Source organism: Lathyrus oleraceus, chromosome 6 (genome assembly GCF_024323335.1).
Source record: "Lathyrus oleraceus cultivar Zhongwan6 chromosome 6, CAAS_Psat_ZW6_1.0, whole genome shotgun sequence".
Classification (NCBI taxonomy): domain Eukaryota; kingdom Viridiplantae; phylum Streptophyta; class Magnoliopsida; order Fabales; family Fabaceae; genus Lathyrus; species Lathyrus oleraceus.
Genome location: NC_066584.1, coordinates 505818758 through 505845705, shown reverse-complemented (window position 1 = coordinate 505845705; position 26948 = coordinate 505818758). Strand labels below are relative to the sequence as shown.

The window sequence follows — 26948 nt, the reverse complement described above, 5'->3', positions numbered from 1 at the left end:
TCCGTAGAAAAAAGAACTCAAACTTAGAGAATGTGCATAGACTATAGAAAATTAAATAAAGCCACTCGTAAAGATCACTTTCCATTACCTTTCATTGATCAAATGCTTGAATGACTGGCTAAACATTCTCACTTCTGCTATTTAGACGGATACTCAGGATTCTTTCAAATTCCTATCCATCCCGATGACCAAGAAAAGACTACTTTCACATGTCGTTATGGTACATTTGCCTATCGATGATTGCCGTCTAGACTGTGTAATACCCCTGCAACATTTCAGAGATTCATGATGTCAATCTTTGCTGATTTTATAGACGATATTATGGAAGTATTTATGGATGACTTCACTGTTTGCGAGCAAAGATTTGAAGGATGTCTTTTGAACCTATAAATGGAACTTGAGAGATGCGTTAAGGTTAACCTCGTATTAAATTGGGAAAAATTCCATTTCACGGTTCGACAGGGAATTGTACTTAGACATGTCATATCCGATCGAGGGATTGAAGTGGATAAAGCAAAATTTGAAATTATATAACATCTTCAACCTCCGAAAACCGTTAGAGAAATTTGGAGTTTCTTAGGACAAACCGGTTTCTACCGACGATTCATTAAGGATTTCTCTAAAATAACAAAACCACTAATGGGCTTATTAATGAAAGACACTAAATTCATATTCGACGAAGATTACTTAAAAGTGTTTGAACATCTAAAAATATCTCTTATTACTGCACCCATTATGAAACCACCTGATTGGAGTAAGCCATTTGAGATAATGTGTGACGTTGGTGATTATGTCGTTGGCGCTCTCTTAGGATAAAGAGAAGATAAAAAGCTTCACGCTATTTATTATGCAAGTAGAACCCTAGACGACGCACATATGAACTACGCCACCATATAAAAAGAACTCCTAGATGTTGTGTTCGCTTTAGATAAATTCCGTTCCTACTTAGTAGGAGCAAAAATAATTGTTTATACTGACCACGCCGCAATTAGGTACCTGTTAAGTAAGAAGGATGCTAAATCGAGACTTTTAAGATGAATCCTACTCTTATAAGAATTCGATCTAGAGATCAAAGACAAGAAAGGCACCAAAAACATGGTAGCATATCATCTCTCTAGGATTGAGGATCTAAAACCCGAACAAGTGCCCATCAATGACGATTTTCCTTACGATCGACTTGTAGCCCAATTAGAAAATGAAAGTGAAACAATCAAATGCTCTTTAATGTATAATGACACAAAAACTAATGAAGTTGTGGAATTTATTAGCACCAAGATCGTCCTGGCATGGTATGCTGACTTTGTCAACTACTTAGCCGCTAAAGTGCTTTCACCATACCTAACATACCGGCAAAAAAAGAAAATTTTCCACGATCTTAAACATTACTATTGGGACAAACCACTACTTTTCAAGAGAGGTGCCAATGGTATTTTTCGTCAATGTGTTCCCGAATCGGAAGTAAATGATATCATATCTCACCACCACTCTGCATCCTATGGAGGGCATGTAAGCACCTCAAAGACTTGTGCGAAGATCTTACAATCTGGCCTCTTTTGGCCTAATCTATGGAAAAATGTCCACATCGCGATTAAAAATTGTGTCCGGTGCCAATGCATTGACAATATCTCTAGGCGCGGTGAGATGCCACTAAAAGGTATCTTATAGTTAAAAGTCTTTGATGTCCCGGGTATAGATTTCATGGGTCCTTTCCCATCTTCTTTTGGTAACAAATACATACTCGTTGCAGTTGATTACGTATCAAAGTGGATCGAGGCAGTAGCCTCTCCCACTAACGATGCACGAGTAGTAATTAAACTTTTCAAGAATCAAATCTTCCCTAGATTTGGTGTACCAATAGCCGTGATTAGCGAAGGAGGATCTCACTTAATTTCCAGAATCATCGAAAGATTGTTGCTTAAATATGAAGTCCGACACCGTGTAGCAACGTTGTATCAACCTCAAACAAGTGGGAAAGTTGAAGTTTCCAACAGAGAAATCAAACAAATTTTAGAGAAAACCGTTGCAACTTCTATGAAAGATTGGTCTGCAAAACTTCATGAAGCTCTATGGGCTTATAAGACAGCTTACAAAACCCTGATAGGAACAACACCATTCAAACTAGTTTATGGTAAATCATGGCACCTTCTTGTGGAACTCGAGCATAAAGCTTATTGGGCTATCAAGACCCTTAACATGAATTACACAACTGCATGCGAGATAAGAATTTTGGATATCCATGAACTAGAAGAACTTAGATTAGATGCATATGAGAATGCTCGTATTTATAAGGAAAGAACCAAACAGTGGCATGAAAAACAAATTACAAGGCGAGAATTCAATAAGGGTGACGTAGTCCTTCTCTTTAATTCTCGACTCAAATTATTTCCAGGCAAACTTATTTCTAGATGGTCTGGCCCTTTTGAGGTCATGAAAGTTTTCCAAAGTGGAGATGTGGAAATAAGAGGTAAAACCAATGAACCATTTGTTGTAAATGGGTAGCGACTTAAGCACTACCACAATGTAGAGAATAAGGATTTTTACACGAGCTACAAATTAGAAGAGTTATCCTCTCTTTCGAAAGATTAACATTGTTCCAAATATATGTCGAGCTTCCGATATTAAACGAAGCGCTACGTGGAAGGCAACCCACGACCTTTAATCTTTATCTTTTCTTTTAGTTGTTTTCATTTTCATTTTTATTTTTATTCTATGTTTGTTATTACTATTATTATTATTATTATTATTATTATTATTATTATTATTATTACTAACTATTTTAACACTTCCATGCGGTACCTTTTACTAATAGTATAACCTTTGTTTACTTTCAGGCTAACATAGCTTAAGATAGCTTATCACTAACTTAGGAGTATGGATCCTGTTGACAATATGGAGGTTATATTTAGGAGCGAAAATCAGAGGCGCCGTTTTGACATGTTAGCATAGATGGAAATAACACTTTCTATTTATCATGATGGATTGATCCTGACCACCTTAGGATTAAGAGACACTGTTATGTATCTTCTCAACCAAGTAGGTTGGGATGATTTTTCCTGTGAGGAAGAGGTATAGCCCTTACCGTAGGCTCACCCTTGAATTCATGAGTTCACTTTATTATGACCCTAACAGAGGAATATGATTTGGTAGAGGCCTGGTTACATTTAGGCTCTTCGAAACCAAGTACCGTTTCACCCACTATGAGATGGTTGAGTTACTAGGATTTTCTAGTGGCCCTGATGTCTACACCATTGCCCCTGATGATGCCTTTACAAACCCGAACCTTGACTTTTTTCGGGGAACCATAATCGGAAATTATCATCCTGAACCTCACACCATGATTTCCACAAACATACACAACCCTGCCATCCGCTACTTTCATAAAATCCTGACCCATGCCCTGTTCGGTAAGGAAGAGAACATCGTCGTTGTTTCTAGGGATAAACTTTTTATCCTGTACTGTGCCTCCCAAGGGAGACCAATGAATGTTGTTTCCTTTATGTTAGAAAACCTAGACAAGATTGCCCAAGAAACCCACAATACTATTATCGGGTTAGTAACCATGATTGCTGATGCTCTAGGCCTGAGATACCCGCTTAACTGTTTACATGCTTTTGGAGGTATCTGTTCCATGCACCTAAACTTTTGTTTCAACCGAGGCATCATTGCCAGTCTAGGGATGGCGGAGTTTGAGTTGTTGATTGATAACAAAGTAGTCCGGAATTTTACACTTCCAAACCATGAGAAAACTAATGGCCACAATCGTGATAACTAATTTTACAACTTAGAGGGCCAAAGTAAGTCTCCTACACCTCCCGATAGCCCTCAGCATTATGAGAACCCAGAAGCCATTTTCCCTGATGCTAATTTGCATGCCTCTGTTGCACATCATATCGTTCCTCTTGTTGATTTTGGCACTACTATACATGCTCTGCAATCTGAAGTTAATTTCATTAGAGGAGAAGTCAATTCTCTTCGAGTGGATCTCCTCGGATTTATGGATGTCGTTAATGAGAAGTTCGATTATGTTTTCCAGCAAGTTCATTCCTTGCAACACTCTTTTGGACCGAAATGATGGCTAGTGTTGCACTAGAATTTCCTTGTTTTCTAGTTTAGTATTTTAATTGTCATAAGTTATTTACCTTGGTTAATTTTCACTTTGTGTTTACTTTATAGTCGATATATCGACGTGAACATATGTTACTACTATCTTTAGTTAATGTAATTTCCATTTCAGTCAATTATTTTATTTAATCACTTATTATTTTAGTTCTTGCAAATTTTATGCTTCTTAATTATAGCAATTAGTTTTAGTTATATCCACTAACTGTTATATGGCCTTAGGAGCACTTACCTGCAGTAATCTTAAGAAAAAGTTGAAAAATTGTGCATTTTAGGTTAATGGCGTCTGCCATTATGCTAATGGCGTTCGCCATTATGCTGATGGCGTTCACCATTAGCTTCGAATAAAAAGGCCCAGTAACTTAGGAAGATGGCGTTCGTCATATGCCTAATGGCGATCACCATATCAGGAAAATAGACAATTTTTCTCTCTTTTATTTTCCCTCCTGCGAGTTTTTCCAATACCCTACATTTAAATCTCCTAAACTCCATACTCTAAACGTTTATAACTCTAACCCTTCAACTCCCAACCATTCCACTTCTTCCAAATCATTATAAAATCCATAAACATCCACTTTCTAACTTCACAATCCTTTCCTATCACTCTTCTCTTCTCACAACACCCATAACCTTTTCTTCAATTTCCTCTTTCCCTTCGTTCAACATGCCTCCAAGAGTAGTTAGACCAAGAAGAGAGATTGGCTATATGGGAATTGCATTTGCTGAGGGAATCGATGGAGAGAATCAAAGGAGCAAATACCACAAACTTTTCAAGAGGGGTGTCTTAACAATGTGGTACCCCGACGATGCTGCCCTTCATGCTTTGGGTTTATTTGACAATATCCATTGGATGCTTAATAATCTAGGTATATCTCACTTTTTCACTTTAACTAGTCCTACTTATACTCGACTTACCTACGTTTTTTAAGTTCTTTTCGATACACCACCCCTATAGGATGATCCCATACCACCGACACTACAGACTTTAGGATGTTCAATAGAAGTTACGATATTAATCAAGACCAAATGGCCGATTTACTTTCGTTCTCTCATGGAGATGAGTTTGCATGCCAACATCATTTAGAGAGCGAATAGGAACCCACCACTCTCGACTTTTGGCAGCAACTAACGGTCAAAACCACCACCTAATGGGAAGTCCTTAAAGCTACCGCTATTCAAAACCCAGCCATTCGGTATTTGCACCGCACTTTGGCCAACACTATATTTGGTCGAGAGAATACCGGAAACGTAAATTCTAGAGACCTTTTCCTTATTTATAGTACCTTATCTGAAACAAAAGTTAACCCAACACTCTTACTAGCACACTTTCAGTCCACCAGTGTTAGGATAGGAGGGCCTATTTATGTTGGAGGGTTGATTACATCTATAGCCCTTGCGTTGAACTTAGGCACAGAGTTGGCTAGACTTGAGCCGTTAGAGATGATCACACTGAATCACACCACATATTTGACTCGGATTGCACATGTTTATTAGGTCTTTATTATCATTTTTGTTGTGTTATGCTCTCTTTGTATTGTTTTCAGGTATTTAGCTCTTTCAGGACCTTTTTAGAAGAAACAAAGCAAAAAGACCAAAAAATTAGGGTTTTCGACAAATATTGTACTCGTGGCGTTCTGTATAGCGGCCGCTATAGGAGAAGCCATGACACATCAACCCTCAACCAGGAGGAAACTGCCACGATCCCATGAACTTCCCCATTTACTCACATGGCGGGCGCCATGGAGGGGTGGCGGGCGCCGCCTTTGAATTCCACATTCCCACTAAAGAGAAGTTGAAGGGCATCCCAATCTTTGCATGCTGTTGAGTTCCTCTATAAATAGGTCGTTCTAGTTCACTTCCAAATCATCCAACTTAGTTTACAACACTAAGACTATAATATCATCTGTAAAAGCGGTAATCTGTCACATCGAGGGGTTATCACACCTTAGTGTAATTGAGTTGGAGCACTTTGATTTTTCCGTTATCTTTATTTTCAAAGTCAAAGGTTCATTTATTTCCTTGTACCAGATTTAAAGCCTCCGTTTGGAGCAGGTTCTAATTTAATCGCCTTTTTATTTTACTTGCCATGCCTTAATTTATTTAATTCCTTGTCATGCTTTACTTTATTTAATTCCTTGTCATGCTTTACTTTATTTTCCTGCCATTGTCTTTACCTTATTTAATTTTCTCGCCATTATCTTTATTGCTCGTTTTAACTGTTTTACACGCTTTACTTTTTCTTCACGTCTTACATTCTAAACTTCTTTTTATCATGTTCAATATCATTGTATTTGTTTGTATTACCATGTCTGGCTAAATCTTTCAAAGGTTAGAATGTAAGAATCACGGTTAAAAAGATGTTTCACATATTGCATCTGTAGAAATGCTTTAGGGGCTATTTTGAGTTTTAATTCGAGTTTTCTGAAACAAACTTGATTAATTTTAACTACTCAAGGAGTGCGAAAGCACCCTGGCTTAGTTAACTAGGAATTTTTATCACTTTAAGGAAAAACGATTTTTGAAACTGTTTTTGGATGCGTTGATAGATTTAAAATCAGGAAACTCCTTGGGTAAACTTTCTGAATCAAAATCACTTTTCAACTAAGCTTATGAGTCTTATTCCTTAAAAATAGGTTTACTACTTTAGCGTTCTGCGCATCTTTTATAAGTGATAATAAAAGGCCTTAATTTGAGGGTAAACTTGGTCCTGAATACACGAAAGTGACAGTTCCTGTTAAATGGATTCTTTTCAAGAGTAGAAAATATTGCCCAATAAGTAGTTCTATTTATACAATCGAAGCATCGTTTAATTGACGTGAAATACATTCAAGCCTATCTTTATCTGCACTGTATTTATCATTTTCTTTATTTACTGTTATTTTGCGACATCCATATCTCATTTGTACAACCTTAGATAAACATCGTAACAATAGTAATCGATAGGTTGACGATTTGGTCTCTGTGGGATCGATAATCTTTTATATTACTCTGACGCGATTCATGCACTTGCGAATAGAGCGATCAAGTTTTTGGCGCCGTTGTCGGGGATCATCTTCGTCAAATTCCGTACCCTGTTGTTACACCGTCTAGACTAAGGCATTATTAGCCGGTAAATGCGAAGAACCCGTAGTACCAGAAATTTAGTAGATCCTTTAGCGGAACCCGAATGTTACACTCGTACACGCCTCTTACTCGTCCGAATTAAGAAAGCTATGACCGAGAATCGCGACCGAAGATCTCTTAAGGAATTTGCCTAACCCTCTGACGAGGAACCTAGTTATAGTATAGTAAACCCCCTCTTTCCTGCCAACAATTTCAAACTAAAACCATCTTTACTGCAATTAGTGCAACAAAACCAATTCGCGGGTCTCGCTACTGAGAACCCAAATCAACATTTAAAAGTCTTTATCCAACTAGCCGACACCTTTAAATCCAACGGTGCTTCACCTGATGCGATTCGTTTGATATTATTTCCTTTCTTCCTCAGAGATAGAGCACGTTCGTGGTTAGATTCACTTCCAGCTAACTCAATAACCACCTGGGAAGACCTTAGCAGAGAGTATTCCATGCTAGATATTTTCCCCCTAGTAAGACTGCTGATCTTCGAAACCAAATAACCAGATTTACTTAAAACCAATGAGAATCACTTTTTGAAGCTTGGGAGAGATACAAGGAGCTGTTAAGAGTCTGTCCACACCATGGTCTAGAACAATGGCTGATCGTTCATACCTTTTATAGACTCCATTATAACACAAAGATGAGCATCGACGTTGCCGCTGGTGGCGCGCTGATGAACAAACCTTACCCTGAAGCTTGTGACCTAATTGAGGATATGGCCCAAAACCATTACCAATGGGGAACTGAACGAGCATCAGTAGAGAAAAAGGAGACCCAAGGTGGAATACATGAGATAAGTTATATGCACATGATGCAAGCGAAAATGGACGCTTTAGCCCTTAAGGTCGAACATATTTTTACAAACTCTAACACCACAACGGTAGTCCACACAGAGTGTGAACTTTGTGGATCTAAAGGACACGAATCGGCGGAATGTAACCTTTTGAACGACCTGAACACCGACCAAGTGAATTACGCCCAAGGTAACCCATTTTCAAAAACTTACAATCCTAGATGGAAGAATCACCCGAATTTTTCCTATAAAAACCAGAACCCTATCCCAAAAATTTCACCTCAAAGACCACAAGGTTTTCAAGGCCAAAAACCAAAACAACCTATGCAAGTTGTGCCCTAGAAGCCTAACCTTGAGAAGATCATCGAGCACTTTATATCAGGCCAGACTCAGCAAAATAAAGAATTCCTAAACCAGAACATTCACGTAAACAAACTAATAACGCAATTAGGGACTAAGGTTGATAAGATGATTACTCATAATAAGATGCTTGAAACCCAGATCTCACAGGTAGCACAAAACCAAGCCCCGCAAACTACACCTGGAGGACTTGGACAACCTCAACTCAACCCTCGAGGGTAAGCTAACGCTATCACATTACAAAGTGGGACTGCTTACGAAGGGCATTATAACCCAGCAATGAGCGAGTCCAAAGCTTCTAAAGAAAATATACCTCCCAACCGAGGAGGGGAACCAGTGGAACCCGAAAAACAAACCGACCAAGAAGGAGAACCCAAGGATAAAACTTACAAACCACCACCCCCGTATAAACCACCAATCCCATATCCGCAAAGACTTAAATAAACCAAAATCGATAACCAATACCAAAAGTTTATAAAAGTAATAGAGAAGCTTCATGTAGAGATTCCTTTCACCGAATCCATCACCCAAATTCCATCTTACGCCAAATTTCTCAAAGACATCTTAACCAACAAGCGTAGGCTTAACGATCCCAAACCCTTGGAATGCAACATTATTTATGAGAATAAACTTGCTAAGAAGGAGAAAGATCCTTGGAGTTTTTCTATACCTTGTATTCTAGGGAGTCATGTGATCGACGAAACTTTCCTAGACTTAGGCGCTAGTGTGAGTTTAATGCCCTTAGTTGTGTGTAAAAGGTTAAACTTAGGAGAATTACAACCAACTAAGATGTCCCTCCAATTATCCGATAGATCTGTTAAGTATCCTGTAGGCATATTAGAAGACATCCCCGTTAGAATCGGTCAACTTTACATCCCGACATACTTTATGGTCATGGATATCAAGGAAGACGATGATATCCCTATCCTTTTAGGTAGACCATTTTTATCAACAGTCGGAGCTATAATCGATGTTAAAAGAGGAAAATTAGCTTTCGAAGTAGGAGATGAAAAGATAGAGTTTATTCTTTCAAAGTTCTTGATGGCACCAATCATAGGAAACGCATGTTACGCGATTGATATCATAGATGAATGCATAAGGGAATTTGATCAAGAAGAACCTATGATCGAACCATTTTCAAACCCGAATGAAAAGGATGACGAGCTAAAGGAAATGGAACCTCACACTAACGAATGTTTGGCCCTTGCTCTAGACCTTTAACCAAAATCTCAAAAACCAGCTCAAGAACTTAAGGAATTTCCCAAGAACCTAAGATACGAGTTTTTGGATAAAGAAATGAATTGCCCAGTACTAGTTAGTGCCACCTTAAACCAAGACGAGACAAACCAGCTCTTGAATGTTTTATGAAGATACCCCTCTGCCTTAGGATATAACATCTCTGATTTAAAAGGTATAAGCCCATCCGTGTGTATGCACAGGATCTCGCTAGAGGAGGATTCAAAACCTTCCAAAGAACATCAGAGAAGAATCAACCTTGTAATAAGTGAGGTGGTAAAGAAGGAAGTCCTTAAACTGCTAGAAGCTGGTATAATCTATCAGATCTCCGATAGTAAATGGGTAAGTCTTGTACATGTGGTACCCAAAAAGGGAGGCATCATAGTCGTGCAGAACGAGAAGGGCGAGCATGTGGCTAAACGTATAGAAGGCGGATGGCGTATGTGCATAGACTATATGAAACTCAATAAGGGAACTAGGAAAGACCATTTCCCCCTTCCATTCATAGATCAAATGCTTGAGCATCTTGCCAGACACTCTTACTTTTGTTATCTGGATGGATATTCTGGATTTTTCCAAATACCCATACACCCCGAGGATCAAGAGAAAACAACCTTCACCTGTCCTTACGGAACATTTGCTTACAGACGAATGCCGTTTGGACTCTGCAATGCGCCGACTACTTTCCAATGTTGTATGATGTCAATCTTCGCAAATTATCTCGATGGAATTATGGAAGCGTTCATGGATGATTTCTCGGTATGTGGGTTTGACTTTGAGAATTGCCTCATTAATCTTGAGAAAATCCTAGAAAGATGCGTAGGAGTTAACCTTGTATTAAACTGGGAGAAGTGCCATTTTATGGTTAAAGAAGGCATAGTGTTAGGACATATAATATCTGAAAGAGGCATTGAGGTCGACAAAGCAAAGATAGAAGTGATAGAAAACCTTAACCCTCCTAAGACTGTTAGAGAAGTCTGAAGTTTTCTTGGACACGCCGATTTTTACCGACACTTTATCAAAGATTTCTCTAAAATAACAAAACCCCTGACCGGCCTTCTGATGAAATACGTTGAATTCATTTTCAATGAAAAATGTATCGAAGCCTTTAATCATTTGAAATAAGCGCTAATTTCAGCACCCATTTTACAAACTCCGGATTGGACTCAACCTTTTGAAATAATGTGTGATGCTAGCGATTTCGCTGTAGGAGCTGTTTTAGGACAAAGAAAAAATAAGAAATTACATGTGATATATTACGATAGCAGAACCCTAGATGCCGCTCAACTCAATTATACGACAACAGAGAAGGAACTCCTAGCTGTAGTTTTTGCAATTGATAAATTTCGGTCTTATCTTGTCGAATCTAAGATTGTAGTCTATATATACCATGCAGCTATCCGTTACCTTCTAAGCAAAAAGGATGCGAAACCTAGGTTACTCAGATGGATCCTTTTGCTACAAGAGTTCGACTTAGATATCCGAGACAAAAAAGGAACATAAAACATAGTTGCTGACCATCTTTCCAGACTAGAGCATTTGAAGCCAGACCATTTACCTATAAATGATGATTTCACCTATGACATATTGATAGCTAAGTTAGATATCGTTCCCCTTGAACCTGATAGAGACAACTTTGGAACTGTTTCAGAGATTAGCAGAGTACCATGGTACGCTGATTTTATGAATTATCTAGCCACTGATATCATACCACCTGGCCTCAATTATCAACAAAAGAAGAAGTTCTTTAAAGATGTAAGACATTTCTATTGGGACGAACCACTCCCTTTTAAAAGAGGAACAAATAACATCTTTCGACGTTGCGTCCCGGAAGAAGAAGTTAGAAATATCATAGAGCATTGTCACTCTTCACCCTATGGTGGACATTCAAGCACATCCAAGATATACACTAAGATCCTTCAAGCTGGTCTTTATTGGCCAACACTATGGCGTGATGTCCATACTTATATTGTCCAATGTGACCGGTGCCAGCTGTAGCGGGGTATTCGTTACCATTAGAGATATTGACTAAATCTAAGGTAAACCATACAAGTCGAGTCGCCACCGTACTTCTATTTATCCAAAGGAATGGTTAGAAAGCGAACAAAAACCTAAAAGTTTTATCGAATCAAAAACTAGTAAAAATGTCAGAGATCGGGGTAAAGGGGTTGGTTATGCAATGGAAAGGTTTTAAGCACCCAAAACATCCTAGGTACTCCTAGGGAGCCCTTTTCATACTTGTTGTAAGGTTGGTATTTTGTGAAAAATTTATTTGTGCAAACATGATTGAAGAGATGAGAAGAGAATATACAAGTTATTTACATTTTTTATGTTTGGATGGATACACCCATTGTCTACGTACCATCTTAAAAAAAGATTAGGATCAAAACCTCGTAGTTCGGGGTAAAAATCTCAAAATGAGTTGGTGAATTGATTGGTCCAAAAGCCTTAAGGTCTTTTGTTATCCAAGGGAGAAAACTCAGCCTAAAACCACAAATCCACCATGTGAGGATAACTTTAACATGCTAGTGAGGGGTTAACCCTATAATAAGCATGGAAGACTCATTGTCCATCACTAAGGATATAGGTGAGTATTTGTTTACCAGTGATTTCTGATAAGCAACCGCTAGTCTTCCAAATTTGTATATTTTTGGTAACTCGCAGGATCGACTAGATTGATCCTATGACATGTGTCTTAAGAATTGTTATTATTGTGATTTGACTCATAGTTACGTTTGTTTCTAATTTGTGAATGACAAAAGTGCTTAGACAACAATTCTAAGCGAAACTTATGACTTTATGAACAAAGTAAATAATGATGACTTGGTATTAAAAGATTTAAAGATAGTGAAAAGGCTTAAGAAAGGTAAAGATAAATGACTCAGAGTAAATGCTCTATGTTTTAAGAGAGTACTGGAAATGAAGATTCTGGCGGAATGTAAATGCAAAAATGAAAAGTAATGATAAACTATTGAAAAGTAAGGGCAATTCGACAGATAAAGGCAGTAAAAATACTTTGATTTAAACAATTGGTATGAAAAATATAACATGAACGATGTAAGACCCCAATTTTGTCCCTAAGATCCCTCATGGCATCATAGCATTGCATTACATGGCCTCAAGGATCTTTGAGAATCTTGGCTTCCTTTCCCTTTGGGTGGGACCTCCTAGTGAGTGGTTTGAGATCACCAAGCATGCTTGCATGGTATATCATTGCTTTTATCATTTTGTTTACTAACCAAAAGCACAAAAATATGTCATTTACTTTTTCGTTGTAGCTTAAGCAAGCACCAGGTCAAGAGCTTCAAGAAGATCCTTTGTGCAAGAGATGAGATATTTTTCTTGAGATAAGGACCACATGATCATTACAAGGAGCTTACATGAGCTAGGGTTTCATTTTGAAGCAATTTCCCCAAGTGGTTTAGGCTTAAGTTCATCAAAGCATTTCAAGGTCATCTGGGGACCAAATAGTCAACTGTGCAGTCAACTTTGGGCTTTGAGGTTGGGGAGATGAATTTAAACACCTCAATCATGTTCAAACAAAGTCCATTTGTCATTCTAAACATCTATCTTGAAGATTTTGAAGTCATGGCAAAAGTTTCCAAAAATGGAAAATGACCTGTAATCTCAAGTTTCCAAAAATGGCAAGTTTCTAGTCCACATTCAACTTGACTTATCAATGTCAAAGAAGTTTCAAATGGATTTTTGGTGAATATGAAAGTTGTAGATCTTTGTCTCCCCTTTCCAAAAAGTCCTAATTCATGTCCATATGATGAATGGTTGAAAAGTTATGGCCAAATGATCTCAAGGTGTGCATGGAAGTTCAAAGTGACATAACTTTTGATACAAAGCTCCAATTTGGTCCATTCTTTTTGCAAAATGCTCCTCATGTTCAAGACTTTTCAAATGAACCATTGCCATGCATGGAAAGAGTGTGAATACTCATTATTTTCCACATGATCATTTTGAAGGGAATTTCCATAATTCAAATTTGGCTTATGATACAAGCAAGACAACCATTCCATCATGACCATTGGTTGATTTTGAGTAAATTTGAAGCTTAACATGGAGCTTATCACGTGTAGCATGTGCATGGGACCTCATTGTGCATTTTTTGCAAATTGATCCACATCTCTCTAATCATGATTAATACAAGGCTTAATTGGATTTCAGTGTGATTAGCAGGCCATATAAATACCAAACCCTAACCATAATTGAGGATAAGAGAATTTTCAGAACTCAAATTTTCAAGTTACCTCCAAATTTTCTCTCTCTTCGATTCTTGAATTTCTTCACACAAACACAAAAAATTCTTGCATAATCTTGTTCATCATGCTTCATTGAGCAAGAATCAACCATTGGTTTGAGCAATTCAGTCCAGATTCGAGCAGATCAAGTGCAATCTCATGGAAATGGAAGCTTGAAATTGAAGCAGATCCAGGTGTTTTCATCCAATTCTTTTTGCACAAAGCTTCAAGAGGAGTAAAGTAGAGTAGATCTGGAGCTGTAGAACACCTGAGAACACGAATTCAGAAACTTCAAGTTCAAGGTGACTTCAAATCGATCCTCTCCTTTTGCTGTTTTCTTGTTATAGTTGTGTAGATCTGGTTGTGTGGAGCATGTAGATGTGTTTAGATTTTGATTTGGCTTAGAATTGAGCATGCTATGTTGAATATAAGTTTTGATCTCAATAATGTTTTACTTCGATCTAGAAAACCTAGCATGATTTAGGAAGAATGGATATGATATTTGGATTCCTGGTGAGAGAGCGGTTCGAATGATGTGCGCATATTGAATTTCTGGAAAAAAATTGAGAGCTCTGCCGTGTGTGTGGCCGGAGAAGACGACCGGAGCTACAGCTCCGGCGTCTGGTTCAACTTAGGGTTTATGCCATGTGTTATCCACGTTGTCGCAACCTGAAAAATATAGTGCGCGAAAAAACAACTGGCGAAAAAAATGACAGAAGAGTCGCCACCGTGCGTTATTCATCCCAAAGGAGGGAAAGGAAACGCTCGAAGTAAACCTGAAAAAGGAAAGGACAAGACGGGGTCTCGCAACCAAATCTTGGGTTCGGGAGTCGGTTATGCGAAGGGAAGGTATTAGCACCCCTACGCATCCATAGTATTCTACGGGATCCACTTTTGTAGTTCTTGTCTAAAGGGTGTGGGTTTATCTAATGTGTTATTTACTAAAAAAAGGGGGTTAAATGAAAATGACTCGCGCGGATGTCGCATCCACTGCATACGTATCTCATATGAATATGAGAATCAGAGTCTTCATAGCTCGGCTACCTAGGGGTTAAGGGTAATTGTGCTCGCTAAGACATCGCGTCTTATGCCTACGTATCTCATCTGGCCTGAGAATCAGAGCAAAACGTAGTTCGGTTAACTATGGGGTTATGGATTGGGTTTTGGACGAACGACGTCACTACGCAATCTATCGGATGCTCGACCTTTGGAGACTTACTCGCCTGTAGTAGAAGGAGTTAACGTGTTGCTTTGGGTTTTAGGGTTTGGGATGCTCAAGGGCAAAAAGGCAGTCCTTGACGAAGGAACCGCGCTACCTGCAGGGATACGAACACATACAAAACAAACATGTATAAAGTAAATGTGCCAACAAGGGGCTCAGAAGTAAATAAACAAAAGAAAACAAATGCCTCCTATCGAGGTCTTCCAGCTAAGAAAGCGATAAAATGCGGAAAAGAGGTAAAAGTACCACGCGGATAAAGATCCGAAGTAACAGCAATTAAAGGAGTAAGAAACCCAGGGATCTCCCAAGCTAATGCCATCAAAGAAAGGTGAGTCAGTACAGGTAATCGGAATGAACCTGCAGGGGGTATCCCACAAATAAAGTGGGAAAACCACGCAAACCATCTCTGCAAGAGTCTGTGAGCCCTCACAAAAACTCAACAAAAGGGTTAGTGAAACACGATAAACATTTTTTTCATGGATAACAGTATGGTTTCAGAAACCTCAAACCCTGTGGCATACATTTCAGAAATCATGTGATTAAACATTCAAGGCATAGGTTTCACCCATTCATGCATAATTAAACCCGTGGGCAAAAACATAATGAAATTCATCCATCATACCTCATACATTCAGATGATCCAAATTAAGAGCATAAAATCATGGGAATGAGGCAAACCTGATGGGAGAGACCGGTTGAAATCAAATGGCACGGCTGGGTTTGCAAGGCAATGTTAGGGTTTGCGTGAGATGGGGGTTGCTCTGAGTTCTCTGTCAGGTTCCTCTCCAGGTTTTGTCCAGGGTTTTGTTCCAAGGAAACCTCAGAGTGTTTTTGCTTCTCTTCCTTTTTCTGTCTGAACTCCCTCTTTTATAACCTGATTTTCATGACTTTGTGGGCTCAAATGAGAGAGGTCCAAGTCCAAGTTTTTTCTATTATTTTTTATTTATTTTTTTATTATTATTTTTATTTATTTTTGTAATTTTTTTTTTTCGTTTTTTTTTTTTTTTTTTTTTTTTGAAAAAAGTTTCTTGGATCTAATTCTGATTGACATGATGAAATGCAATATGAAATGCTAAATGAATGCATGAATGAGGAGGGCAAATTTTGGGGTGTTACAGCTGCCCCTATTCAATCATCAGCTAACCCGAGTAGGATGAAAGCGAACAGCTTATCAGACAAACAGGGTGAGCTGTGATTGAATACCAAAGACAGACCGAAAATTTGCGCTCCGAGAACACCACAAAAGGGCGGAAATACACCGCGCTGTTTATCTTTCTTCCGATCCTCTGGCTGGATCTGAATCAGTCTTCTGGCTTAATCTGGAGTTTCGATCCTCTGGCTGAACCTATACTCAATTTAGTTCTCTGGTTGGATATTAATTTTGATCCTCGGGCTGGATACGATTTTGATCTTCTAGCTAGATCTCCTTCGTTTCGATTCTCTGGCTGAATCTATTTCCTTTGATTCTCTGGCTGAATCTACTTCGATCTTCTGGCTAGATCTGAATTATTTCGATTCTCTGGATGAATCTATTTCTTTGATTCTATGGCTGAATCTACTTCGATCTTCTGGCTAGATCTGAATTGTTTCGATTCTTTGGCTGAATCTATTTCGATCTTCTGGCTAGATCTGAATTGTTTCGATTCTCTGGCTGAATCTATTTCCGATCTTCGGGCTAGACCTGACTTCGATCTTCTGGCTAGATCTGGATTGTTTTGATGATAAATTCCCATCATTAGGATCCCGCATCTGAGGCATGCGTTGGTTGACCCTCTTTTGAAATCTACACCCAACCTTCATATTAGATATGCAGCTTCGAGACTATTCCACTTTTGGGCTTCATACATATTCTTCGGGCTAGAACATGTTGTAACGACTCCTCAATTAGACTTGGGCTTGCTGGGGAAATAAAGCTTGTAGGCGACTTCACTGGGGAATCTTCAAATTGAGCCTTAGGCTGGCTTACTGGAACACGATTCTCAGGCTGAATCTTCGAAATGACCCTCAGGTTGGAACACTGGAACACGATTCTCAGGCTGAATCTTCGAAATGACCCTCAGGCTGGATCACTGGAACACGATTCTCAGGCTGAATCTTCAAAATGAACCTCAGGTCGGATCACTGGAAAACGATTCTCAGGCTGAATCTTCGAAATGACCCTCAGGCTGGATCACTGGAAAACGATTCTTAGGCTGAATCTTCGAAATGACCCTCAGGCTGGATCATTGGAAAACGATTCTCAGGCTGAATCTTCGAAATAACCCTCAGGCTGGATCACTGGAAAACAATTCTCAGGCTGAATCTTCAAAACGACCCTCAGGCTGGATCACTCACGCTTGATCCTCTGGCTGGATCTCATGACCTTGGTTGTAAAGTAATTCTTCAGTCTGCTTGGAAGAACCTGTTTATCAGCTTATGTGTATGCTTGATATGATATGCATGCAAATGCAAATGTTATGCATGGTGTAAAAAGAAATCTGCTTGGGGAAGCAAACTCCGGTAGGGAACAGATCGCTGTATCAATCCTTGAATGCTCTGTGGGGAATGATCCGTCTGCCGGGATCAATGAGCCACCAAAAATAAATTGGCTGCTTGAAAAGTTGACCTTGCAGGGGGAGTATCAACTATGGAAACTTTGTTCGGCGAGGCTCTGTGAGGAGAGTCTGTAGGGAAAACACTTCCTGGGGAAATGTCGTAGGAAACGACCTTTGCTGGGGATATGAACTTGCTAATCGCCCTCAAGTTGGGGATTAACAAATCTGTTAAAAATAATCTGCTGGGGAATGAGATGAACACTGGGAACACCACCCTCTCATCTGTTGGTTATGCGACCACTCCGATGTTGCTAGGAAGATACAGTCTGACACTGTCAACTCCGCTGGGGATATATAGTCTGGATACTGTCAACTCTGCTGGGGAACATGCTCTGCTGAGGAGAGACTTTATCAACCGCTTGGGGATGAGGATTCATGACTTGGCATCCGGTTCCTGTGACCTGCAACCAAAAATACACGTATGCCTCGGGGGAATTACTCGGTTTGAATTCACCGTCCGGGATTAAGCACATTCAAAGCAATTTTAAATGTTTTCCTGTGCAAATCATCTGCAAAAAAGCCACCATTATGTTCATATGCAATATGTTTTTATCAAAAATTCGGACATTTTTGCAAACAAACTGATAAATGAAAAATAAAGAGGCTCTTTAACTGAATTATTCGACTCTTACTGGGGAGAAAATTTGTGCCAGGAATAGGCGAGGGTATCAGGAAGCTGATCCCTGAAAAGAGGTGATCGCTATAAAAAGAGAACTATCCTAATGGCAATGGGGATACGGGGTCCCACCGAGTTTCGACTCTTCTATGGCTCGTATGTCCTTAAGACGCTCTGCTCATCTTGCTTTCTGAAGTGGATGATTAGTCGATCTTTAACCTTCGAAGATTGTCGGATTGAATGAAACGGTGATATAACACTAATGAACTCAGATCACAGTCATTCGCTTATTCCCTAACTTTTTCCTGGATCGCCCCCTTTTCGGGTTTTCAATCCACCGGGATACCCATTTTTGCCTGAGCCGCCCTTTTGGGTTTTCGACTCACCGGGTGTACTCTTTTTCTATATCCCTAATTTTTGCCCGAACCTCTTTATTCTTTTTTTTTTGGTTCGTCGGGATGCCCTTTTTTTGCCAGGACTATTCTTTTTATCGTCCAGCGGGTCTATTTTATGCGAAGTATATATTTTTTTTAACTGCGTCTGAGTTAATAGGGGACGGGAATCCTTCGCCATCCATGGTTGTTAGCATCAAAGCTCTGCCATAGAAAATCCTTTTAACCACGTACGGACCCTCATAGTTCGGTGTCCATTTGCCCCTGTGATCTGTGTTGGGAGGAAGAAATCTTTTGAGTACCAATTCACCGACTTGATACCCCCGAGGGCGCACTTTCTGACCAAATGCTTTCTTCATTCGTCTCTGACCGAGATACGTCAATTCTGGGTACGTAGTTCCAACATAGCACCTTAATCATCGAAGACAAGGTAAGCAAAGCATCAGCAAATTGGTTTTCTTCAAAAGAAAGTCAACAATCTTCTCGTGTAGTCTCTGTAAGGAGCCAGATGAGGCTGAGGTGTATACCATTTCCCGTTGGTTTGATTGATGACCAAAGCTGAATCCCCGTATACATCTAGGGTTTTAATCTGTATATTGACGGCTTCCTCAAGTCTTAGGATGCAAGCTTCGTATTCGGCTTCATTGTTGGTGCAGGGAAAAGTTATTCTGGCACCAAATGGCATATGAACCCCCTTCCAGTGTGATCAACACTACACCAACTCCGCGACCATTGATGTGGACCGCCCCATCAAACATCATAACCCATTTGGATTCAGGGTCAGGCCCCTCCTCCGGGAGTGATTCCTCTCAATCTTTCGATTTGAGAAACATGATGTCCTCATCAGGAAAGTCAAACCTCATAGGTTGGTAATCATCAATCGGTTTCTCTGCAAGATAGTCTGACAAGACACTTCCCTTGATGGCTTTTTGTGAACACTACGCCAAACAAGACCTTAGACAGCGCTTTTTTTGGCCTTAGACAGCGCTTTAAAGCGCTGTCTAAACCTCCGCTGCTAAAGGTTTAGACAGCGCTTTTTGAAATCTTAAAAGCGCTGTCTAAGCCCCCCCCCCCTTAGACAGCGCTTTGGCCAAAAGCGCTTTCTAAGACCCTCCTATTTTAATTTTTTTAGGTATACCTTAGACAGCGCTTTTGGCCAAAGCGCTGTCTAAGGGGGGGGGGGGGGGGGCTTAGACAGCGCTTTTCAAAAAGCGCTGTCTAAGCCCCCCCTATTTTAATTTTTTTAGGTATACCTTAGACAGCGCTTAAGGCAAAAGCGCTGTCTAAGGGGGGGGGGGCTTAGACAGCGCTTTTTCCAAAAGCGCTGTCTAATGTATACGAAAATTTTTGAAGCTTTTGTTTTAAACCACATTTTTTCCAGGTTTATAAACCAGAATTTCTACCTGTTTTCAACCAGATTTTGACAGACAGTTATCACATTTTATACATGCCATTTTGGCCTTTTTTCTAACAATTTTTGGCTAACAAATATATATATATACCAATTCAAACCAATTTTGCCTTAAATGTATCAAAATATATACAAATTTATGTACACATTTACAAGTCATTACATATACTACAAATGTACACATTAATTACACAAATTTATGAAAAAACTTTGAGCTCTATCATGAATTGACACCACTCCTCTTTGATTTCGTCCACTTGATCCTTTGTATAAAATGCACACTTGAATTCCTCAAAGTACTACATAATAATATAACATATTTTGAATTAATTCCAACTATTTAATTATATGAGATATGTGTAAATATAAAAATAACTCATAAGTTAGAAATACATACATCGGTGGGAACCACTAATCGGCCCAAAGCAAGAGTATCCCGCATAAACCTCAACACGAAATACCCGCAATCTATTTGATTACGTTGTTGAGGACACTACATGAAAAAAAAATATGGATTATAAATCCTAAGTTTTATCAAGTGTCATCACTAATATAATAAAAAATGTGGTAATTAAAAATATACCGCCACTTTAATCCATGTAATGCGGTTGGCGCTCCTCCTTGAGGTTTGGATATCTCGTTGGGCCCGAAAAGCTTGTAGGACGCTAATAAAATAAAAATGAAGCAATTAGAACAATTCACATAAACTAAGAAAATTTTTGAACATTCTCACTTACGTGTCAATTAGGTCCTTCATATCCGGGTATGTTATCCAATCATTTCCTAACGAGTCAAGATAATACACAATTTCTCGGATAGGATTGATTGCGAGCAACAACCAATGTCCACTGTAATGATTAGGCAAATGTTAGATGGTAACTTGGAAAATAATTATAATAGATGAATTTAGAATGAAATGCTAACCCGGTATTAAACGGTATAAAAAACAACTTCTCCGCATCTTTATTGTCCATGAGGATCCGAAGAACATACTCCGTCACGGTATGCGGTCTACTTAAGATTAAACCTAAGTTGACGCTCGCGGGTGCTAAGAATCCGAATGACTCGTCCAAATCATTGGGGCGCATCAATTTGTCATACAAAAACCTAATATAAAAACATCATTAACACCTCTTTTGAAACATAAAGTAAACCGGATTAACATAAAGTAAACATCATTAACATAAGTTGTTTAATTAATAAAACAAAGTAGACCGGATTTACCTAATATATGTATTGACAACGTTGACGCCGATTTCTTCATGACCAAAAACTTGCATGAAGTCTTCATTACCAATCATTTGGTCGTGATCAAAGCCGAAAATCCCTTCCTCCATATGTATAGTCCGAACACCTCCGGCCGGTATATCGGTCATCTCTAGAAATGTCCTGAGGCACGACCTATACTTGGTGGTAGGTTTTTTCCTAGCTACGGTCTTCTTAGCACCAGAACTTTTTACCCGTGCGGAGGCGTTGCTAACCTCTTTTTTTTGTTGTGCGGAGGCATTGCTAACCTCATTTTCTTTTGATTTGGATTTTGTGGGAGTCTATTTAACATAACCAAGGAAAATATGTAAGTAAAATTTTAAGCATAAATTTTAAACTTTGAATATACACATTAAAGTTAACATAAGTTTTAAGCATGCCTCATATCCTACGCATATGAGGTTTGTCGGCCATGCAACAAACGAACCTACTGCTTCGTGCACCGTTGTTGCATCCGAATCATCGCTAGGATATGGTAATGCTGCATTCGGCTCAACTGCAATATCAACTGATACCTTCAAACATCCAGCAGGGAGCTCTCTAGTGTGGAGTAATACTCCGCTAACGTTATGCACTTTTCCCTTGCCAACCATCCGATAGTATGGTGACGCCAAATACAGCTGACAATGGGAAATGCCCTAAAACCAATAATAACAAGAAATCGTTAATGTGTATATATGTCAAATACATAATTTAAGCAAATAGTTCATTTTAAGACAATTATATGTAATTACCTCTGGAATGTTCGGCTGAAAGGTACAGTTGATACTGTTTTTGTCCGAAGCATCTCTGTATACCGTTGAGGCGCTAGCCTCTCTTTCTCTCCTCAATGCATCAAGCTCAGCTTGCATGGCTTCCAATCTTGCATGAAGCTCCCGATTACTAGGAGCCTTTCCTTTTTTAACACTGAGGGAGGTCGGAGTGACTCCAAATCCCTTACCCCTCACCCGACCAGAATACTCAGGGACATCTAATGCCCGACTAAGTATGCTCTTAGTATCATCGGGAGATAGAGACTGAGATAGCTCCTCCTGAAAAATCAGATGAATACCGTATACTTGTCAAATATTTGTGTATAAAAATGTTATTCAATTAATGAAAAAATATTATACTTACACATTTCTGGTATACGTTTAAAACTTCTTCTTGAGGAACTCCAGATTTGCCCACACGGGCTTCCTTCCACAAAACATGTGCAGGAAGAGATGTTTCTGAACTTTCCTCCTTCTGCAGCTACACATTAAGTCATACAATTTGATCAGATAAAACTAATATATGATGAACAAATTTGTTTTCGCAATTTATAAATACTTGCCATGGATTGTTCTAAGCGTCCATATCCGACACGTCCTTTTCGGTACGAATATGCGGGACTTGATGCTCTTTCCCGATTTGTAGCACTTATTCTTTGAAAAGTCGGGTCTTGTCTTTTGGATTTGAAAGCTTCCCATTCTTCAGCCGATATCAAACTTTCATATTTTCTAGGAAGCTCCGCATCCACAAAATTACCATCCGCATCCTTAAGGAACTTGGATGATAAGAATGTCCGAAACCCTCTAAGAAGCTTTCCGGCCAATTTCATACAAAACCCTCTTCTTTCTTCTTCGATGTTAAAACATCGCTAAGAAAAACATACAGATTGATAGTTAGTATCGGTAATTGAAAAAACATAATTGATACCGTATAATTAAGGGCCAAATGATTGTACCTTTATCTCACTCCAAATTTTTTCTTTGGAGTCTTTCAACTCTTTATTTCTCCAATCATCACATGTAATGGGAATTTCATTCCTTACTAGTGCACCGATGAAACTAGTTAAGGTATGCCCATTAGGTTCTATAAGTTGTCCCTGGTTGTTCCAAGAGACATCTAGTATGATGCCTCGAGATCTTCCTTGGACCACCCTTCGCATTACTGTGATGCCTCTTCGAATTTCTTCTTCCGCGGATACTTTACTAACTTCCTCATGTTGGTCATCAGCCATGTCTAACCTGTAATAAACCAAGGAAACCATCAAATATCAAATATAACTTATAATCAAAGCAATTGAAAACAAAAAAATAAAGAAATCATGCATTATCAGATATAACTTATAATCAAAGCAATTGAAAACAAAAATATAATGAAATCATGCATTATCACATATAACTTATAATCAAAACAAATGAAAAAAAAATAAAGAAACCATGGATAATTTACCTAAGTCACTAACATCTCTTTCTTTTCTTTGTTGGAATATTAATCACTTGTTTCTTAGCAATGCGTACGGATGAATTGATCCAAATTCCCTCATTATGATCGTTTCTTATATATGACTCATCCGGTATAAGATCCTCAACTTCATCATTTCTATTCAACTCATTCCGTCTAATGCATGACTCATTCTCAACATCAATATCACATTGATCGACACCGCTATCATCAGTCACTTTGTTAGAGAAAAGCACTATAGACCATTTTGTACTCTTCGGGTCATTCACATAGAACACTTGTTTAGCTTGAGATGCTAGAATAAAAGGTTCATCTTTGTACCCCACCCTAGTAAGATCAACTTGCAAAAATCCAGACTTATCCATTCGTATGCCACTACTATTCACCCACTTGCAACCAAAGATGGGAATCTGAAACTTCTCGTAATCAAACACCCAAATGTGCTCAATAACTCCAAAATATGACAAATTTGCATATTTGGGGTTTAAGTCCTTCATACTTGATATATGCATTGCTTCAGCTAGCACGGTGACACCACTATTTTGCATAGTACTCTTATCATCTTGTTCTTTGGTATAAAATGTGTATCCATTAATTGAATACGCGCTATGAGAAAACACATGCAAACTTGGACCATATGCCAAACATCTCAACCTTTCTGTTACCGAAGAAGGATCTGAAGAGCGCTTCAAATAAATATGATCCTTCAACCATTGTATGAAACTTTGATTGTGCTCTATAACTATCCAATTTTCATATCTGTTCGGATTTAACCTTCGGAGTACATCCTTGTGCATTTCAACATATGGCTCAACCTCATTATTATTGTGCAGAACATACAAATGAACTTGATCCCGTTCATCCCTTGATATTGTCACAATTTTATTCCCAATTAATTTTTTACCTTCCATTTTGTCGAAAATCTGAGCTCTGGGGAGTCCAATCGATTGAACGTTAGACAAATATTCAGTACAAAACTCAACAGCTTCTTCAACAATGTATCGTTCAACAATACAACCCTCTGGTCGACTTCGGGATTTCACGTACCCTTTTAATATTTTCATATACCGTTCAGCAGGGTACATCCATCTCATATAAGCTGGTCCACACAACTGTGTCTCTTTCACAAGATGAACAACTAAATGAACCATTATGTCAAAAAAAGACGGAGGAAAATACATTTCAAGCTCACACAAGGTAATTACAATCTCTTTTTGTAGTGTTGGTAAGATCTCGGGATCGATCACCTTACTACAAATTGACCTAAAGAAAAAACACAATTTAGTTATGGCACTTCTTACTTTTTCTGGAAAAATAGAACGTATACCTATCGGTAGAAAATGTTCCATTATAACATGGCAATCATGTGTCTTCAAATTCTTCAACTTGAGGTCTTTCATAGAAACAAGTCTTCTGATATCAGATGAGTATCCTTCTGGAACCTTAACTTCACTCAGAGACTTACACAAAATTTTTTTCTCCTTTCTAGATAAAGTAAAAGCAGCAGGTGGTAGATATGTTCGTCTTCCTTTCTTCACGGGTGCTAATTCAGTTCTCATTCCCATTTTTAACATGTCCTCCCTTGCTTTAAGGCCATCCTTAGACTTGCCTTTTATATTGAGTAATGTACCGATAACACTTTCAAATACGTTTTTTTCAATATGCATAACATCGAGAAAATGTCTCACGTACAAAGACTTCCAATATGGCAATTCAAAAAATATCGACCTTTTCTTCCACCCACCTTTCACAATCTTATGTGCAAAAGGCTTGCCAAACTCAGTACGCACATCTTTCACCTTTTCAAAAACTTGTTCACCTGACAATACGGGTGGAGCTCTACGATGTTCGGTGTCTCCATTGAATGCTTTTCTCCACCCACGGTAGTGATGTTTAGAATGTAAGAATCTACGATGACCGAGAAACACATTCTTCTGGCAAAGTTCCAATCGAATCGTATCGGTTCCGTCTTCACAAACAGGACACGCACGTTGACCTTTAATGCTATACCCAGATAGATTCCCGTATGCTGGAAAATCATTAATTGTGCCAAACAACATCGCCCTCAAATTGAAACTTTCTTTCCTATATCCATCATAAACCTCCACACCGTTCTCCCACAAAATCTTTAAATCTTCGATCAGAGGTGTCAAGTATACGTCTATGTCATTCCCTGGTTGTTTAGGCCCAGAGATTAACATAGATAACATCATGTACTTACGCTTCATACATAGCCACGGAGGTAGGTTATAAATCATAAGAATCACAGGCCATGTGGTATGTGAGATACTTTGAAGACCATGTGGGTTCATTCCATCAGTAGATAATGCCAATCGAAGGTTTCTTGCTTCTGATCCAAACTCAGGATAATCATTATCAATCTTCGACCACTGTGGTGAATCAGCCGGATGCCGATACATTCCATCAATAATTCTTTCATCTGCATGCCAAGTAAGATGTCTTGCATCGGTTTCACTACGAAACATGCGCCTAAATCTCGGAATTATCGGAAAATACCATAAGACTTTTGCGGGAGATAATCTTTTCTTATATCGAGACAAACCGCATTTAGGGCACTCAGTTAACATTGCATATTCGTTACGAAACAAAATGCAATCGTTAGGACAAGCATGTATCTTATCATAGCTCATGCCAATAGAGCACAACATTTTTTTTGCCTCATAGGTTCGATTAGGAAGAACATTATCATCCGGTAGCATTTCTCTCATAAGGGCCAACAACTCTGTGAAACTTTTATCCGACCATCCATTGCCCGCCTTTAAGTTGTACAACTTTAATACCGCAGAAAGTCTTGAGAATTTAGTGCAACCTTTGTACAACGGTTTCTCTGCATCGCTTACCATCCTCTCAAACATTTCAGGACAATCATGAAGATCTTCTTCCAGTGCTTCTACAATCTCTTCAACTCGATCACAATCGTATGTTTCCGTGTCTTTGTCGTATGAAGCATAGGTCGTATTACCTTTTCCACTCGATTCAACATTCTCGTTAATTTTCTCACCATGAAATATCCAACACTGATAACTTTGATCAATTCCATGCCTCAGCAAATGCGATTTCAATCCATGTGCGTCAACCTTACCAATATAACAACAACGCAAGCAAGGACAATGCATTCGTCTGGGGTTTTCAGCATGTTGAACAGCATACTTAACGAATTCCAAAACCCCACTCTCGTACTCTTTGGTCATTCGATCGGCACAGATCCATGTTTTATCCATGGTTTTCCTACTTATTAAAGTAAACAATTAATCCAGACGAAAATACATAACTAAGGTAGTATCTTTGAATATCCTAACAATTATAAGCTTTAATTCATTTTAAACTTCAAAAACCTATACAT

At 38.8% G+C, this 26948-nt stretch overlaps 1 non-coding gene across 1 annotated transcript; it reads right to left on the bottom strand.

Annotated features, from left to right (window-relative positions):
- Window positions 1-7717: 7717 nt before the first annotated feature.
- Window positions 7718-7824, bottom strand: LOC127098968 (small nucleolar RNA R71). Its single transcript, XR_007793648.1, has one exon. It is a non-coding gene; the product is annotated as a small nucleolar RNA R71 (small nucleolar RNA).
- Between the last annotated feature and the right edge of the window lie 19124 nt (window positions 7825-26948).